Source organism: Delphinapterus leucas, chromosome 4, assembly GCF_059928025.1.
Source record: "Delphinapterus leucas isolate spDelLeu-1000000601 "Yukka" chromosome 4, BTC_Dleu_Yukka2, whole genome shotgun sequence".
In the NCBI taxonomy this organism is placed as follows: domain Eukaryota; kingdom Metazoa; phylum Chordata; class Mammalia; order Artiodactyla; family Monodontidae; genus Delphinapterus; species Delphinapterus leucas.
In genome coordinates, this window is record NC_143132.1 from 119,025,824 (window position 1) to 119,042,596 (window position 16,773).

Genomic DNA, 16,773 nt, shown 5'->3' on the forward strand with positions numbered 1-16,773 from the left:
AAGAGGGGCTGGTGTGGGCACTTGATGTGGGTCTGGGCACAGGCTGTGTCAGCCCCAGCTACCATCAGCAACTAGAACCACTTCTGATGTGCCTTGTAAGCACCAGTAGGGGCTGACCCCACTCAGCTCAGATGCCGCTCCAGGTCTGAGCCACCTTTGTGCCTCACAGCCAAGCTCTCCCCTTGGCTGCAGCAGCTCTCACCCCAGTGTGGACTGTGACATGAGGAAAGTGCAGCCAGGGCAGTCACTAGGTTCAGACAGGGATGCAAGCTGAGTGGTCATGGGAAACATTAGATGTAGTTTCAATCTGCCCTCTCTGCCCTGTTTTGGGAGTAAGCAAGCATGTGTGCACTCCTCACAAGTGGTGTCCAAGCTTTTCACAGCACTCCTGCTAGTCCCACCAGCCCTCCAATCAGCCAAGGGTACTCATCTTCCCAGTGTCAGACCCCAGGGCTGGGATGCCCAATATGTGGCTCAAACTGCTCACTCCCCTGGGAGAATCTCTACCTGTGTAATCTCCTTCCTCTTGTAAGTTCCCTCCCAGGGGCACAAGTCCTGACCTAATCACTTTTCCCTTCCTGCCTGATTCCACGTGGATCTTTCTTACAGCCTTTGTTGTACAGGAATCTTTCTGCCAGTCTCCAGTTAGGTTTCCGTGAGCATTGTTCCACGTGTTCATGGGGGAAGATGAGTTCCACATCTTCCTGTTTCACCACATTGACCTCTTTAATCAAAATTCTTATATAATTATATTAGAAGATTGGAGTAGAGGAATTAATAGAAGAGGGACTGTGTAAGAGAGTTAAACCATTTTTTTTTAACAAAAACAATATCAGTGGATGATGTCTAGAATTGGTGAAATAGAACGTATTTTTAAAGATGAGCTTGTTGTTTAGAAATAGAGTGGTACATATGAAAAAAAGTAGCTAAAGATGTAAAAATGTATAGCTTCTAGATAATAAGTGAAAACATGCATAAATATCTTTAATAAAAATATATTAGTTTAACAATAAAAAGTATATAAAACAAACTTCAAATCACCAGTAGCTTAAAGTACTTCCTCCTTGAAAGGAGATATATATATATATATATATTTTTTTTTTGCTGTACGCGGGCCTCTCACTGTTGTGGCCTCTCCCGTTGTGGAGCACAGGCCCCGGACGCGCAGGCTCAGTGGCCATGGCTCACGGGCCCAGCTGCTCCACGGCATGTGGGATCCTCCCGGACCGGGGCACGAACCCGTGTCCCCTGCATCGGCAGGCGGACTCTCAACCACTGCGCCACCAGAGAAGCCCGAAAGGATATATTTTAACAGGATTAAAGTACAATTAGTTTTAAGAACCCAAATGAGAAAACTATAAGCAGTTTTTCTTATGTAAATTCTAACTATAAATATTTCTGTGTTTATTTTATTTTTAAATATTCAAGTCATATTGTTACTGAAAAAAAAAGCAAGGAAAAAACAGTATGCACAAATGATTCCCAAACTTTTAGAAGAATATAATGCAGGATGTACATTTTAAGAAAAATATGCATGCGTATAAATTTATACGAAGGATATCTTTGCAAAGATGCAGCTGATATTGGGAACGATGGTTACTCACGAGGAAGAGAACTATAGTCTGGAGGTCAGAAATGAGAGGAAGACTTGCTTGTCTCTATATACATTTTTGTGTTTTTTATTTTATAATATCTTTATGAACTAATTGGATTTATGTTAAAGTAAGGGAGATTTTGGCCATGGTGATAAAACACAGTAAGTTAATTATAGCATGTGTGTTTTATATCATGTTAAATATTATATATAAATAAACAAATATTTATATGCATTTCATAGTTCTGACATAAGATATACAGGAAAAGGAACAGTTTACAGCATGGAGAAGAAAAATATGGGTTTCTTTTGGAATATGCTGAGTTTAGTACCTATGTGATATCCAGAATCTGGAGTTCATTTAAGTCATTTGACCTAAAGATAGAGCAAGTGCTGTTAAAGCCATGAGGTCACCCAGGAAAAATTGAAAGAGTGAAAGGAGTTGGTGAAAGCAACAGTAATTTAAAGAACAGCACAGGAGAAGAGATTGAGAAGAGGGCAAAGAATGTGTTAAGGATATCAGTCACAGGAGATTCACATACACTGCTCTCTCTAAGGAGGCTGCCCTGCTTAAGGGACAGTCATAAGTAGTAGTGCTTAACTCTCATTGGCCCCCAATTCCTCTCCCCTCCACAGATGATTGGTTCCACATGGGCACCAGACCTGCATCCATCCACCCACCCATACATACATACATGCACACACACACACACACATACGTGTATTCTACTTTCTATACATGCTTGAGAGGTGGGAGAGAGGGGAAACAGCCATGGATTTCAGAAGAGGGCATAGGAGGTATTAGGAAGATGAAGTAATAAGGAAATATAAACACTTTGAAGAAAAAGAACTGAAACATATGCGCAGAGAGAAAAGCCAGTTGGTAAAAATACAAAATATAAAATGAGAAACATCATCCTCCTTAAAGGAGAGCGTCGACTTTAATGAATGCACAACTATGAGGAAATATCTAAAAGTACTCACATGATGGGTTTAAGTCCCTTTTATATTGTTACAAGAAAACTGAATTTATGACCTAGTAAATTAAATGAAGAACTCTGGTGAGCTAATCTTATTGACATGAAGTTCTAAAGTATGGTTATATATGACTCAATTCAGTTTTGCATCATTGCCAATTTCACTATTTTGTTAGCCTCCCATTCAATGTGAAGATATGCTGTCTAAAACTTGTTCTGCTTTAACAGACATGTCTGACTTTCTGACATGAGGTTCATAAAACATTTTGAATAGCTATAGAAAATCCAAAATATGACTAATGTAAGAGAAACTGATAGTTTATGACTGTTAATTACTGCTTATCGTGTCAGATATAAATAACTTTAAAATGTACCCCAGGTGTTCTGAGGTTTTGGTTTTTTCAACTTTAAACCGAATCATTTCTTCCATACACATTATAAAAACTTCACCATGATTCCCACTGTCTGGAACCAAAGTCCCTCAGATGTCTCCCCTCTGCAGTGGTTCAAATAATTTTTTCTGATAATCTTCATGCTTACAATGTGAGGGTTATTCAAGATTTTAATAGTAAAGAACTGAGAAGATCCTCAGAAAGAAACTGAATTAATAGTGGATTTCCAGTATGGATCTCCAAAGTTCTTTTTGCCAGGAAAGATAACATATTTACATGTTCCAGGGATTAAGATGTGGACATTTTGGAGGCCTATAGCAACAATTTGTGAGAATGTGAAGCAACTGGAAGTCTTATATATTGCAGTGGGAGTATAAATTAGTAAACGCTGTGGAAAATGGCTAACACCTACAAATGCCAAACAACTGCATGCCTCTGAGCTAGCAATACCACTCTAGACATAGACCCAGGATAAGTAAGTACATTTGTCCACCAAAAGATATTGAATAAGAATGTTCACATCAGTGCTATTCATAATAGCTCCAAACTGTAAACTACCCAGATGCTATCAAAAGTAGAAAGGATAACTAAACAGGTAGATCCACACAATGTAGTACAATACACTAATGAGAATGGGTGATCTACAAATACACACAATAATATGGATACATATCACAAAAATAATGTTAAGCAAAAGAAGCCAGACACAAGAATACATCCTATATGAGCCCATTCCTAAAAAGTTTAAAAATTAATATATTCTCTTAGAAGTTCAGATAAAGTTACCCTTGGGTGGGGGTAATCAAAAGAGAACAAGAGATCAGAAGAGATGGTAACATTCTGTCTTTTGATCTGGTGTTGGTTACACACAGGTTCAATTGTGAAAATTTATTGAGCTGTTCACTTATAAGATATATATGCTACAATTCTGTTAAAAAATTCTAAACTATGCTGCTTCATTGTTGCAGATGACATTCCTTGTAAAAATCCATTGAGTGCTATGCTTATGATGTGTGCATTTATTTTTAAAAAGTCTTCCTCGCTTCCACCCCAAAAAATTACGCTATTGACACTCAGCTAAGGGGACGAGAGACTTATTTGTGTCACTAGGGCTGAAGCTAACACAGGTTCCGCCAAAGGCTCCTCATTCCAAATTCCCTCACTGCTCCGCTTCTCCCATAGATAAATAGATGATAGGTAGATAGAGGCTGTTGAAATCATCTTAGGTGAAAGGATTACAACCTGGGAATCATCAAGGATTACTCCTCATTATCTGACTCCTGAGGAACTACCAGTTAGGTATTGGGGAAGGGTGGGTGTTAGATTACAGATTCATTCTGGTGTAATGACTTTCAGGTGACTGTGAGACATCATTACTGCATCTCAACTTCGTAATTACAAAACTAGAGGTAATATGTGCCCTGCTTACCTTCTAGAGTTTGGGAAGGAGTTGAATATGTAAACACATTGTAAGCCAAAAAGTGTTAAAATACTCTTGAGCCAAAACAATTTTCTGACTCTCTGGTTTTCACGAGGAAGAATTTCTCCAGGCAGAAGTCTCATGCTCCGCCCTTTGCACGCAAACTTCCAGGTGGAGTGTGTTTACCTAGCTGATGAGCTTGAAATAAAGAACCAAGCAGGCTTAGCTCACTCCTCTCCTCCCATTCCTTTCGAGAACAGGTACGAGGAGGTTCAGATTCTGAGTCTCCTTCGCGGTTACAAGCAAGCCTCCGTGGGGAAGCCATCAGTTTTGAGGACTGCTTGTGACTTGTGACTTCTGTAGTCTCATATGAATTCAGCTGGGAAAAGGTAAGAATTAAGTCCCCAATTCTACAGATCTGTACTAGCAGGTAAGCTCTTAACAACAACAAAGCCCGTTTCCAATAGCCACGAAGCTGGGGTTTTTAGCTCCTATCTGCCTGAAATGTTTGTTTCTATCCCATGTTTTTAAAGAACACTGGCAGAAAGAAAAAGTTTTCTCCTTATTGTGCTGCTTCAAATGCCAATAAAAGGTAAAATATTTTGTTATGCAACATATTTCCATTTGTTGCCGTTACAGTCCCCATAATGTATGTTCAGTCCTAATCCCCTTTCTCTTTCCCTGAACCCTTGCTTTCTGTGAAATAATTATAATGGTTTTCAGAGTCCAAGATTTAACTTGCATTTATGTTTGTTTGTTTTTGCTGTACGCGGGCTTCTCACTGCCGTGGCCTCTCCCATTGCGGAGCACAGGCTCCGGACGCGCAGGCTCAGCGGCCATGGCTCACAGGCCCAGCCGCTCCGCGGCACGGGGATCCCCCCGGACCGGGGCACGAACCCGCGTCCCCTGCATCGGCAGGCGGACTCCCAACCACTGCGCCACCAGGGAAGCCCCTAACTTGCATTTTTTTCATGTGGCATGTAAACTCAATCAAGCAAACATTGTTATGTGGCTACTAAGTGTCTGACATTGTGTTAGACTTGGGGCATCAAAGCAGTGCTTGTATCCTGAACACTTTTTATCAAATTTTCTTTGTGGGAACTCATTTCAGGTTCTGAAATCAGCAATGTTAATGGAAAAAAGCAATATCAAAGGCTTGCTGATTGCGCTTGTTTAATATAGGAACTAGATACTCTTTTTTCACTTTTATATTCCAATGTATCACACAAAGATTTAGATTTCTCTTTCCAATTAGGCTGTAATCTTAACGTTTCTTTTACTATCACTTGATTGTGAAATGAGATATTATAAACCATTATTACATCATTATTTAAGTGAGGGAGAATAAAAACAAAATAAAACAAAGAAACGAGCAAACAAAACCAGTTCAGGTTCTTTTCATGAAGAAAAGAGCACCAGGCCTTTTTTTTGGCCTCATGTGGGATCTTACTTCCCCCACCAGGGATCTAACCCGCACCCCCTGCAGCAGAAGTGTGGAGTATTAACCAGGAACCACCAGGGAACTCCCCACCAGCCCTTTGTTTTAAAAAAATTGAGTGTAATTGACAGGTATCATTATATTAGGTTCAGCTGTACAACATTTGGTATATGTATATTGTGAAATGACCACCACAGTAAGTCTAGTTAATGACCATCACTACATATGGTTACAAATTTTTTTGTGTGTGTGATGAGAACTTTTAAAATCTATTCTCTTAGCATAGCAACTCTCAAATATATAATACAGTATCATAATTATAGTAACCATGCTGTAACTTACATCTCCAGGACTTATTTTATAACTGGAGGTGTGTACTTTTTGACCCCCTTCACCCATTTTACCCACCCCTCACCCATCCCCCTATTTCTTTTAATTTTTGAATTTTATTTTATTTATATTTTTAAACAGCAGGTTCTTATTAGTCATCAGTTTTATACACATCAGTGTATACATGTCAATCCCAATCTCCCAATTCATCCCACCACCACCCCTGCCCCCACCACCACTTTCCCCCCTTGGTGTCCATATGGTTGTTCTCTACATCTGTGTCTCAGTTTCTGCCCTGAAAACCGGTTCATCTGTACCATTCTTCTAGGTTCCACATATATGCGTTAATATACGGTATTTGTTTTTCTCTTTCTGACTTACTTCACTCTGTATGACAGTCTCTAGATCCATCCACGTCTCTACAAGTGACCCAATTTTGTTCCTTTTTATGGCTGAGTGATATTCCATTCTGTATATGTACCACATCTTCTTTATCCATTCGTCTGTCGATGGGCATTTAGGTTGCTTCCATGACCTGGCTATTGTAAATAGTGCTGCAATGAACATTGGGGTGCATGTATCTTTTTGAATTGTGGTTTTCCCTGGGTATATGCCCAGCAGTGTCACCCACCACTTTTGGCCACCACCAGTCCCTTCTTTGTATCTATGAGCTTTGTTGTTGTTTGTTTGTTTGTTTTTAAGATTCCACACATAAGTGAGATCATGCAATATTTTTCTTTGTCTGACTTATTTCACTTAGCATAATGCCCTTAATATCCATTGATGTTGCTGCAAATGGCAAGATTTCATTCTGTTGATGGCTGAATGATATTCCATTGTGTGTGTGTCTGTGTGTGTATACATATACCACATCTTCTTTATCCATTCATCAGTGGACACTTAGGTTGTTTCTGTATCTTGGCTATTGTAAATAATGCTGCAGTGAACATCAGGGTGTAGATAACTTTTCCAGTTAGTGTTTTTATTTTCCTTGGCTAAATACCCAGAAGTGCAATTGCTGGATTGTATGGTAGTTCTAATTTTAATTTTTTGGGGAACCTCCATACTGTTCTCCATAGTGGCTGCACCAAGTTACATTCCCATTAACGGTGGATAAGGTTTCCCTTTTCTCCACACCCTCACCAATGCTTAACATTTTGTGTCTTTTTAATAATAGCCTTTCTAATGTATGAGGTGATATCTCATTGTGGTTTTGACTTGCATTTCTCTGATTAGTGAGGTTGAACATCTTTTTATGTACCTGTTGGCCATCTGTATGTCTTCTTTGGAAAAATGTCTATTCAGATCCTTTGCCAATTTTTTAATCAGATTGCTTGGGGTTTTTTGCCATTGAGTTGTATGGTTCTTTATATATTTTGCATATTAAGCCCTTATCTGATAAACGATTTCCAAATATTTTCTCCCATTTTATTTTTTACCTTTTAATTTTGTGGATAGTTTCCTTTGATGTGCAGGTGCTTCTTAGTTTGATGCAGCCCCACTTATTTTTATTTTTGTTGTCTTTGCTTTTGGTGTCAAATCCAAAAAATCATCATCAAGACCAATGTCAAGAGGCTCAATGCTTTGTTCTTTTTTTGTTGTTAAATATTTATTTATTTGGTTGTGCCACGTCTTAGATGCACCTTGTGGGCTCCTTAGTTGCGGCTCTCTGGCTCCTTAGTTGTGGCATGTGAACTCTCAGTTCCGGCATGCATGTGGGATCTAGTTCCCTGGCCAGGGATCGAACTTGCATTGGGAGCGCAGAGTCTTATCCACTGTGCCACCAGGAAAGTCCCTGCTTTGTTTACTTCTAGAAGTTTTATGGTTTCACGGTTTACATTCAAGTCTTTAATCCACTTTGAGTTAATTTTTGTGTATGGTATAAGATAGTGGTCCAGTTTCATTCTTTTACATGTAGCTATCCAGTTTTCCCAGCACCATTTATTGAAGAGGCTGTCTTCTGCCCATTTTATATTCTTGCCTCCTTTGCCATAGATGCATTACCCATATAAATGTGGGTTTATTTATGGACTCTCTGTTCTCTTTCATTGATCGGTGTGTCTGTTTTTATGCCAGTACTATTCCGTTTTGATTATTGTAGTTTGTAATAGAATTAGAAGTCAGGGAGCATGAGGCCTCCAGCTTTGTTCTTTCTCAAGATTGCTTTGGCTATTGGGGGGTCTTCTGTGGTTCAAAGCAAATTTTAGGATTGTTCTATTTCTGTGAAAAATGCCATTGGAATTTTGATAGGGATTGCATTAAATCTGTAGATCAGTTTGGCTAGTATGGACATTTGAACAGTATTCTTCCAATCCATTATCATGGAATATCTTTCCACTTGTGTCATCTGTAATTTCTTTCATTAATATCTTATAGTTTTCAGTGTATAGCTCTTTCACCTTTTTGGTTAATTTTATACCTAGGTATTTTATCCTTTTTAATGCAATTATAAATGAGATTGTTTTCTCAATTTCTTTTTTTTTTTTTTTATGTATGCGGGCCTCTCACTGCTGTGGCCTCTCTCGTTGTGGAGCACAGGCTCTGGACACGCAGGCTCAGCGGTCATGGCTCACAGGCCCAGCCGCTCCATGGCATGTGGGATCTTCCCGGACCGGGGCACGAACCGGTGTCCCCTACGTCGGCAGGTGGACTCTCAACCACTGCGCCACCGGGGAAGCCCTCAATTTCTCTTTTTAATAGTTCATTCTTAGTGTATAGCAATGCAACTGATTCTTGTATCCTGCAACTTTACTGAGTTCATTTATTCCAATAGTTTTTTGGTGGGGTTTTTAGGGTTTTCTATAATATAATATGTCATCTGCAATTAGTGACAGTTTTACTTCTTCCTTTCCGATTTGGGTGACTTTTATTTCTTTTTCTTGTCTGATTTATGTAGCTAAGATATCCAATACTATGTTGAATGAGAGTGGTGAGGGGCTTCCCTGGTAGCGCAGTGTTTGAGAGTCTGCCTGCCGATGCAGGGGACATGGGTTCATGCCCCGGTCCGGGAAGATCCCACGTGCTGCAGAGCGGCTAGGCCCGTGAGCCATGGCCGCTGAGCCTGCGCGTCCGGAGCCTGTGCTCTGCAACGGGAGAGGCCACAACAGTGAGAGGTCCGCATACCGCAAAAAAAAAAAAAAAAAAAAAAAGAGTGGTGAGAGTCAGCATCCTTGTCTTATTCCTGATCTTAGAAGAAAAGCTTTCAGCTTACCACTGTTGAGTATATTATTAGCTGTGGACTTGTCATATATGGCTTTTATTATGTTGAAGGACATTCCCTCTTTACCCACTTTTTTGGAAGTCTTTATTGTAAATGGATGTTGAATTTTGTCGACATATTTTTGTGCATCTGCTGAGATGACCATATCATTTTTATCCTTTGTTTTGTTAATGTGGCATATCACATTGATTTTTGTGGATGTTGTACCATGACTGCATCCCTGGAATAAATCCCAGTTGATCATGGTGTATGGTCTTTTTAATATATTGTTGAGTTTGGTTTGCTAATATTTTGTTGAGAATGTTTACATCTATGTTCATCAGGGATATTGACCTATAATTTTCTTTTCTTGTATGGTCCTTATCTGGTTTTGGTTTTTGGGTGATGTTGACCTCATGAAATGAGTTTAGATTGGTCCATTGTCTTCTGTTTTTTGGAAGAATTTGAGAAGAATTAGTATTAATTTTTCTTTAGATGTTTGGTAGAATTCACCAGTGAAGCCATCATGTCCTGGACTTCTGTTGAGAGACTTTTTTGACTACTGATTCAATATCCTTACTAGTAATTGGTTTGTTTTAAGTTTTCTATATTTCATGATTCAGTCTTGGTAGGTTGTATGTTTCTAGGCTTTTTAAAATTTTTTCTTCTAAGTTGTCCAATTCATCAGCATATAATTGTTCATAGTAGTCTTTTATCATCCTTTGTATCTGTAGTATCAGTTGTAGTCTCCTCTTTCACTTTGGTTTTATATATGACTCCTCTCTCTCTCTTTCTCAGTGAGTCTAGCTAAAGGTTTGTCTATTCTGCTTATCTTTTTAAACAGCCAGTTTGAAATTTTATTGATATTTTCTGTTGTCTTTTTAATCTCTATTTCATTTATTTTCACTCCATCTTTGTTTACTTTTCTACTAACTTTAGGCTTAGTTTTTTTTCCTTTTCTAATTCCTTGAGGTGTAAAGTTAGGTTGTTTATCCAAGATGTTTGTTTCTTGATGTAGGCATTTATCACTAGAAACTTTCCTCTTAGAACTGCTTTTGCTGAAACCCAAAATTTTGGTATGTTGTATTTTCATTCGTCTCAAGATATGTTTTTATTTCTGTTTTTTTTTCTATGACCCATTGGTTGTTCGACAGCATGTTGTATAATCTCCACATATTTGTGAATTTTCTAGTTTTCTTCTTATAATTGACTTTAGTTTCATAATGTTGTGGTAAAAGAGATTATGATTTTAAATCTATTAAGACCTCTTTTGTGGCCTAACATGATCTATCCCAGAGAATGTACCATGTGCTCTTGAGAAGATGTATATTCTGTTGCTTTTAGATGGAATTTTCTGTATGTGTCTGTTAAACGTATCTGGTATAACATCTCATTAAGGCCAATGTTTCCTTATTTTTTTTTTTTTTTTTTGGTCTTCATGATCTATTCATCGAAGAAAGGTGGAATATTAAGTCCCCTAATATTGTTGTATTGTTGTCTATTTCTCCCTTTAGGTCTGTTTATATTTGCTTTATATATTTAAGTGCTCCAATGTTGGGCGTATACATTTTTACAAATCCTATAGCCTCTTTTTGGATTGACCCATTTATTATTAGATAATGGCTTTCTTTGTGTCTTATTACAGTCTTTGTCTTAAAATCTATTTTTTTTTCTGACACAAATATAACTACCTCAGCCTCTTTTGGTTTGCATCAGCATAGAGTATATTTTTCTATCCCTTTATTTTCAGTCTTTGTGCATCCTTAACATCTGAAGTGAGTCTCTGGTAGGCAGTATATAGATGGGTTGTTTTTTTTTTTTTAGCCATTCATCCACTGTGTGGCATTTACATTTAAGATAATTATTGATAGGTATGTCCTTATTGTCATTTTGTTAACTGTTTTCTGGCTGTTTTATCATTCATTTGTTCCTGTCTTCTCTTGCTCTCTCCCTTTTGTAAATGGATGATTTTCTGTAGTGGTATGCTTAGATTTCTTTCTCTTTATCTTTTGTGTATCTACTATAGGTTTTTGCTTTGTAGTTACCCTGTAGCTATATAAAACAGTTTCTTTTAAGTTTATAACAACTTAAGTTTGAATGCATTCTAAAGCTCTACATTTTTACTCCATCCCTCCCGCATTTTGTTTTAGAGGTCATAATTTACATCTTTTAATCTTTTGTATCCATTAACAAATTTTTCTAGTGTTGATTATTTTTACTATTTTTGTCTTTTAACCTTCATACTAGCACTATAAGTGATTAACTCACCAGTCTTACAGTAGATTGTTCTGAATTTTATTATATACTTACCTTTACCAGTGAGAGTTATACTTTCATACGTTTTCCGGTTACTAATTAGCATTCTTCCTTTTCAATTTAAAGACGTCCCTTTAATATTTCCTGTAAGGCCAGTCAAATGTTGATGAAGTCCTTTAGCTTTTGCTTATCTGGAAAACTTTATCTCTCCTTCAATTTTGAAGGACAACTTTGCTTGGTAGAATATTTTTAGTTGGCAGTTTTTTCTTCCAGCACTTTGAATATTGTGCCACTCTCTTCCACCCTGCAACATTTCTGCGGAAAAATCTGCTGGTAGTCATTTGGGGTTCCCTTTGTATGTAACAAGTTGTTTTTCTCTTGCTGCTTCAAGATTCTCTCCTTGCCTTAGCTATTTACAATTTAACAATAGTATGTATTGGTGTGAGTCTTTAGGTTCATTTTACTTGTGACTCTCTAGACTTCCTGGATGTCTGTTTCCTTTCCCAGGTTAGGGATGTTTTTAGCCATTATTTCTTCAAATTAGTTTTCTGCCCCTTCCTCTCTTTCTTCTCCTTCTGGGATTCCTATAATATTAAAATGTTGATCTGCTTGAGGTTGCCCCATAAGTGCCTTAAGTTATCTTCACTCTTTTTCATTTTTCTTTCTGCTGCTCTGATTGGTGGAGTCCTACTGCCCTATTTTTGAGTATGTGGATCCTTTCTTCTGCTTCGTCTAGTCGGCTGTTGAACCCCTGTAGTGTATTTTTTGGTGCAGATATTGTATTCTTCAGTTCTGAATTCTATTTGGTACTTTCTTATATTTTCTATTTTTTTTGTTGAAATTCTCACTTTGTTCATCCATTCTTCTCCTGAGCTCAGTCAGCATCTTTTTCTTTTTTTTTTGCTGTACGCAGGCCTCTCACCGTTGTGGCCTCTCCCGTTGCGGAGCACAGGCTCTGGACGCGCAGGCTCAGCGGCCAGGGCTCACGGGCCCAGCCGTTCCGCGGCATGTGGGATCTTCCCGGACCGGGACACGAACCCGTGTCCCCTGCATCGGCAGGCGGACTCTCAACCACTGCGCCACCAGGGAAGCCCCATCAGTAAGCATCTTAATGACCATCATTTAAAATTCTTTGTCATGTTAATCATTTATCTCCATTAAGGTCTTTTTCTGTAGTTTTGTCTTGTTCTTTTGTTTGGAATATATTCCTCTTTCTTCATTTTCCTTCTCTCTCTGTGCTGGTTTCTCTGATTAGATAAAAAACCACGCCTTCCAGTCTTGAAGGAATGGCCTCATATAGGTGATCAACCCTGTCCTAGCTCTTGACTGTCTCTCAAAGTTCTGATTACCGAAGTAGCCAACTTTATTCCTGGTGGCTCCCCATAGTTGAGGGTGTGCAAAGACCTGTCTGTGTCCCAAACGGGAGGATTTCAGTTGGCACCTAGATTCAGGCTGACTAGAAGCCAGACCCTCAGGCAGCAGGTTTTAAAGTATGCAAATACAGCTCTTTAAGAGGAAGACTGTGAGATGGGCATGTCTGTCTGCCCCCTCTGCATTGAGCTCTGGGGTAAGAGCCAGTTAAGAACTGTTTTATTGTTTTCTACCATCCTGTTGAAACTGTGAACACAAAGCTCTACTTGCCACCAAATCTAGGCTGTCAAGGGATGTGTCTTCTGGGTGACAGCCACAAAAGCCAGGTCACCAGATGTGTACACAAGCTCCTTTCTCAGGGAGACCAGCAACCTGGGTTGGGGCAGAGGGAGAGCACAAAGATGGCACCACCTGTCTTCCCAGTCTCTGGAGAGCATGGTACTAAGCCCTTAAATCTGTATTTAATTATAAACCATCAGGCCATAGCTAGGAAGATGATAGGCTTTCACAGAAAGACTGGGGGTGTATTTTAGTCTGCTGTCTCTGTACTGTGCTCTGGTTAAAAACTGTTTCTCTTTGGAGAAATGTCTATTTAGGTCTTCTGCCAATTGTTTGATTGGGTTGTTTGTTTTTTTAATATTGAGCTGCATGAGCTGTTTATATATTTTGGAGATTAATCCTTTGTCCATTGATTCATTTGCAAATATCTTCTCCCATTCTGAGGGTTGTCTTTTCATCTTGTTTATAGTTGCCTCTGCTGTGCAAAAGCTTTGAAGTTTCATTAGGTCCCATTTGTTTATTTTTGTTTTTATTTCCATTACTCTAGGAGGTGGGTCAAAAAAGATCTTGCTGTGACTTATGTCAAAGACTGTTCTTCCTATGTTTTCCTCTAAGAGTTTTAGAGTATCCAGTCTTACATTTAGGTCATTAACCCATTTTGAGTTTATTTTTGGGTATGGCGTTAGGGAGTGTTCTAATTTTATTCTTTTACACATAGCTGTCCAGTTTTCCCAGAACCACTTATTGAAGAGACTGTCTTTTCTCCATTGTATATCCTTGCCTCCTTTGTCATAGATTAATTGACCTTAGGTGTGTGGGTTTATCTCTGGGCTTTCTATCTTGTTCCATTGACTTATTTCTGTTTTTGTGCCAATACCATATTGATTGTCTTGATTACAGTAGCTTTGTAGTCTGAAGTCAGGGAGCCTGATTCCTCCAGCTCCGTTTTTTCCCCTCAAGATTGCTTTGGCTATTCTGGGTCTTTTGTGTCTCCATACAAATTTTAAGATTTTCTGTCCTAGTTCTGTACATACAGATGGCCAAGAGGCACATGAAAAGCTGCTTAACATCACTAATTATTAGAGAAATGCAAATTAAAACTACAGTGAGGTATCGCCTCACATCACTTAGAATGGGCATCATCAGAAAATCTACAAACAGCAAATGCTCTAGAGAGTGTGGAGAAAAAGGAACCCTCTTGCACTGTTGGTGGTAATGTAAATTGATACAGCCACTATGGAGAACAGTATGGAGGTTCCTTAAAAACTAAAAATATAGTTACCATATGACCCAGCAGTCCCACTACTGGGTCTATACCCAGAAAAAAAAACATAATTCAAAAAGACACATGCACCCCAATGTTCATTGCAGCACTATTTACAATAGCCAGGTCATGGAAGCAACCTAAATGCCCATCGACAGACAAATGGATAAAGAAGATGTGGTACATATATACAATGGAATATTACTCAGCCATAAAAAGGAATGAAATTGGGTCATTTGTAGAGACGTGGATAGATCTAGAGACTGTCATACAGAGTGAAGTATGTCAGGAAGAGAAAAACAAATATCATATATTAACGCATATTAACGCATGTATGTGGAATCTAGAAAAATGGTACAGGTGAACTGGTTTGCAAGGCAGAGTTAGAGACACAGATGTAGAGAACAAATGTATGGATACCAAGGGGGGAAGGTTGGGGGGGATGAGATGAATTGGGAGATTGGGATTGACATATATACACTAATATGTATAAAATAACTAATAACCTGCAGTATAGAAAAATAAAATAAAATTCAAGAATAAAAAAAACTTTAAAAAAGTACCATACTAATGTTAGATGTTAATAATAATATTATTATTGTTATTATGTTAATAATAATAGCAGAAATTGTGTGTGGGGTTTATGGAAATTCTGCAATTTTTCTGTAAATCTGAAAAATAAACTTTAAAAAAAATCTAAAAAAAACTCCCCAAAACTGTTTCTCCATTTGTTACAGTGCTATGGGACCTGCAAACATAGGCCCTGCTGGCCACCAGAGGCAGGTGATCAAGGGGTGTTCCCTGGGTAGAAGCTGCAGAAAAGGGGGCACCAGATGTGTGTACAAATTCCTTTCCAAGAGATACTGGTGACTGGGAGTGAGGCCGAGGGAGAAGGTAAAGATAGTACCTACTCTCCGAGGTCTTTGGAGAGGTTGATAGTAGGCCCTTAGATATATTTTTAGTTAGAACTCTGTTTTCAGGCCGTAGTTATGAAGATAAGCAAATAGGACTCTTTCCTAGGAAGACTGAGTGTTTTTCCATCAGCTGCCTTGGCTCTGGTCCTTGGGAGTAGCCAAATCTATGCAAGCCCTTAAAGAATTGTTTCTCAGTTCACTAGAGCCTTGTGGGTCTTGTGGACACAAGCCCTCTTGGCTTTCAAAGCTTGATATTTTGGGGGCCAATCTCTTAGGATCAGGTCTTAAAAGTTGGGATGCCTGATACGGAATTCAAATCTTCAGTTCCTCAGGGAGACACTCAGGGTTATGAGTTCCCTTCCACTTGAAGGTTGCCATGCCAGGGGTGGGAATTACAGTGAGATTGTCTCAGCCTCTCCTACGTATTTCAGTGTGGGATTTTCTCATTTACCTGATGTGTAGGAATTGCTCACCTAGTTTTCAGGTTTTCTTCAGAGGAGATTTTTCTATATGTAGCTGTAGATTTGGTGTGTCTGTGAGAGGAAGTCAGTTTAGGATACTCCTACATTACCATCTTGAACTAGAACTTGCTGGCACCAGGCTTTTTAGGCTTTACTTCATAATTATTAAATAAATATACTCAGGAAACAATAGAACATGCAATAATAGATTTCCATGGTCTTCGTGCTTCTGGTGGTCACAGAAGTGAAACATCACAGTTGTAAGCAACTTCTAAGAGTATAAAATATTAAGTGTTTATTAGTTGTGCCTCAGAATGTGCCTTTGACTCTGCCTCTGAAGATTAGGTGCAGGTCCTTCCAAAGACTTGGAACTAGATGTGACCAATGGCAACTATTAAGGATCCCATAAGCATCTATCTCTGCCAACTCATGGAATCAGGAAAAGTGGAGAGTAAATATTAGTGATTTGAAACCTAGGAAGCAGGAGAAATCATGAGAAAGTTCCTGGTTGCTCTGATTATTTCAAATCTCTTGGCCTGGCTAAACTGCATCTCAGGGAACATAGAGAATGTGTGGCTATAAATTACTGAACCACTGCGGGTAATCGTCGGGAAACCATGGAAAACAGGAGACATGCCAGGAGACTGAAGAATGGAAAGTGTTGCTACAGTTTTCAAAAGAGGAGGAAGATAGATTTATTGAATTACAGATTATAGGGCTTGACAAATATCCTAGAAAAGATCGTTTTTTTAAAAAATATATGAACACTTAGAAAAGGAAGCAGTGAAGACCAGAATTAGAATGGCTTCATCAAGAACAAGTCACTGCAGACCAACATCATTGCTTGGTTTTTGACAGTATTACTAAATTTGGTAAGT

General features: G+C 38.7%; 1 protein-coding gene across 3 annotated transcripts in view; it reads left to right on the plus strand.

Annotated features, from left to right (window-relative positions):
* Positions 1 to 1,382: 1,382 nt before the first annotated feature.
* Positions 1,383 to 16,773, plus strand: part of IGSF10 (immunoglobulin superfamily member 10) — a 123,048-nt gene continuing 107,657 nt past the window's right edge. The window contains exons 1-2 of one of the 3 annotated variants that reach the window (XM_089910991.1): positions 1,383 to 4,772; positions 12,520 to 12,705. The gene's annotated coding sequence lies outside the window, so the exon portion shown is untranslated. Of the gene's footprint in view, positions 4,773 to 8,744; positions 12,706 to 16,773 lie in introns of those variants that run through there. The other 2 variants (XM_089910992.1, XM_089910993.1) reach the window with 2 other exon arrangements.